Genomic DNA, 3,161 nt, shown 5'->3' with positions numbered 1-3,161 from the left:
TTTTTTAGTAGAGACGGGGTTTCACCATGTTGGCCAGGCTGGTCTCTAACTCCTGACCTTGTGATCCAACCACCTTGGCCTCCCAAAGTGCTGGGATTACTGGCATGAGCCACTGCACCTGGCCTTTTCCCTCTTATCCTACTGTACCTTCCAGAGAGAAGTCACTATGTGCAGCCTACAGTTTAAGTAGGGATATTTATGCAAACCTCCTTGAGGTTGGAGTAGCTACATAAATTATTTGGAATGGTTTTGCATGGGAGATTTAGCTATTCTCTCCTGCTTATTTGTTTATTTGATCATTTAGTATGGACTCCTGGATATGTATTTTATACCTGGAGTTACAATGCAATAATACTTCATTTTGTTGCTCAAATTGCTTTGGCCACTGGGTGTTCATGTATCCTTTTCACACATCCCATCATTGTGTGTTTCGCTTGGTTTGGTTTTTGAGCACTTTCTTACTTTCTGGCCCTTCAAGATGCCCTAAGCTCATCTTATTTTAAATGCCTGTTTCATTACAAATACATGTTTAAAAATTTTAATACCTATTTTCATAACTGATGTGTCTTATTAGAATTAATTACTATTTCATCACTAAGGAGCTGAGACAAATTAGTTCACTTGGGAGAATAGAAATAGATGTTAAATAAAAATTTCCCAAAGCACCTGCTCCTCTTCTTCTAGTCCTTAACTTTACAGGAACAGAAACCTCAGAATTTCTTTTGGCTTCCCTCTCTGCTTAGCCAGCCTCTCAGTCTGACTGTTTTTCAAATGTTTGCCTTCCTGTCCTTTCCATTGTCAGTGCTCAGTTCAGACCTTTGTGCCTCATAGGATGGCAGCAAAAGCCTTCTATCTGCATGGTTTTCTGTATCCACTTGCTTTCTCTGACACATCCACCCTTTTCCCTTCTGCCAATTACCATAAAACATCTGCTAACTCTTTGCTCGGGATGGCCCTGCTGAGATTGGCATTCAAGACCTTCTACAAACAGGGCCTTCCATAGCTGCATCTCCCAGGACACCCCACTCACAGGCATTCTGTCCTGACTACCTCAGAATACTGGGCATCCATCCTCAGTCTGTTAAACACAATATAAGGGCTACTTCTTCAGCCCTAGGAACTCTTACTGACTCTGTTTGTACCCCTGTTATAGCCCATGTCATTCTACGTCTGTCCTGCAGTTGTGGGTCTGTCTTTCCTGCTAGATCGGAAGCCCCTTACCAGCAGGGACCTGTCTGTCTTATTAACCTTTCTTCCCCTCGTGATATCTGATAAGGAGCCCATGTTCAGAGGCAGTTTAATGTCTACAAAACCGTTGGATGCTCCATACCCTGTATTCATAATCCTGTGTTTTGCTGCCAAACACCAGATGGCACTGTTAGCATGTTGATGAAGATGATTATAAACCCTCAGACGAGGAAGGCTGGGAATGGCTTATGGAAATCTTGCTTCTGTTTTGAGATTGTATGAGACTTACTGTTTCTCACTTGTTCTAAACACATCTGTTTGAGTTTATTCACGAAGCATGATCATGTTGAGGTTAGACATGAGTCTGAAAGATACTATTGATGCGTCCCCCTCACAGGTCAAATCCTCAGACAAGACAGCCTTCATAGTCTCTCCAGACCCAAAGCGGCCCTCCTAACCCACCAAAAATATCTCCCAATTACTCATTGAGAGGCACCCAGCTGCCTCACTAATTTCAACCCACTGCTGGCAAAAAATTGCTGGCTCTGCATCTCCCTTTCCTCCTCCTTTTACGCTGCTATTCCTGCCCTGCCAGCCAGCTGGGCGACCTTTTCCGTCTCCCTCCACCTCTGCACCTCTTTTAACAGTCCCCCACGCTCCCATAGAGCTGCTCTACTTCTTAGATAAGTTTAGCAAAACTTCCCCAGACATTTCATACCAACAAGCTGCTATACTTCTCAACTATTTACAGCAAGTCTCACCTCATATTAACTCCACTCCACCCATGTTAGGACCCCTTACGACACAGACAACCATCCCCACTCCTGCTTCTCTATGCATTTCCCATCAACAAACCACTGGAATTCCCTTGGGTAATCTTCCACCTTCTAAGTGCTCCTTTACAAGTGAGGACATGAAGGATAGCTATGCAGTGAAACGTGGTCTGGTGGACTTGAGAGAAAAGGAATGTCGCACAAGGGTTGTGAGTGTGGAAGGGGGAATGAAAGGCTGGAAGCAACATTGGGATAAGCCCTCATGGGTGAAGTCTGGCAAATTGAAGTATAAATGAATGGGTCGTGAGTGTTCAGAGGCAGGAAAGAAAGGTTTAAATACTCCTTACTCTTCATCTCCAAAGCCCTGACACACATGTTAATATGCCTTTAGGAGCATACTCACTTCGCTTCACAGACAATCGGCTATCACTACCAATAACCTCAAAATAGTAACAGTCATTATTGCCTAGGTCAGCACCTTCCCTGTCTCTCACTCCATCCTTGGCCACCCTCTCCCTGTTCCTCAAACTCTCCTCCTAGACCGTATCCATGGTTACTCATACCCAGCCCTACAAATGGTAGTGACAGACTATTTGTTGATACTACGCGCTCCCTCATACATTATGAAAATCAAACCGCCCCCATCACACAGTTAACTCAATCTCTCTTTCAACCCCTGACTGCTGCCGTTCTTGCTGGATCTTTAGGAGTTTGAGTATCTGACTCCCCTTTTCAAGGATTTCTCCCACCTTTTCATCCTACACTTTCAACTCTGCCTTGCTCCAGGTCTCTTCTTTTTATGTGGCTCTTCCACTTATATGTGGCTACCCACTAGGAACCTGTGCCTTAGTCTTCCTTATTCCTAAAATTCAATTTGCCACATGGTAATAAACAACTGCCTGTCTCCCTAATAATACCTACTCGTCAAAAAAGAGTCATCCATCTAATTCCATTACTCGTGGGAATAGGGCTTGCAGTCTCCACTGTGGGCCTTGGAGCCGGCATAGCAGGGGTCACCACGTCTCACAACATTCTGCAGTCTGGTTACTGACTTCTCTGCCAGCATTACAGACATATATAATACTTTGTCCTTCAGGCTCAGATTGACTCTTTAGCTGCAGTCGTCCTCCAGAACCGTTGTGGCCTCGACTTAACCGCAGAAAAGGGAGGACTCTGCAGATTTCTAAGTAAGGAATGCTG

The sequence above is a fragment of the Cebus imitator genome, unplaced genomic scaffold, assembly GCF_001604975.1.
Source record: "Cebus imitator isolate Cc_AM_T3 unplaced genomic scaffold, Cebus_imitator-1.0 Scaffold0, whole genome shotgun sequence".
Classification (NCBI taxonomy): Eukaryota; Metazoa; Chordata; class Mammalia; order Primates; family Cebidae; genus Cebus; species Cebus imitator.
The sequence above is the reverse complement of the archived record's forward strand: the minus strand, read 5'-3'. Positions refer to the sequence as shown.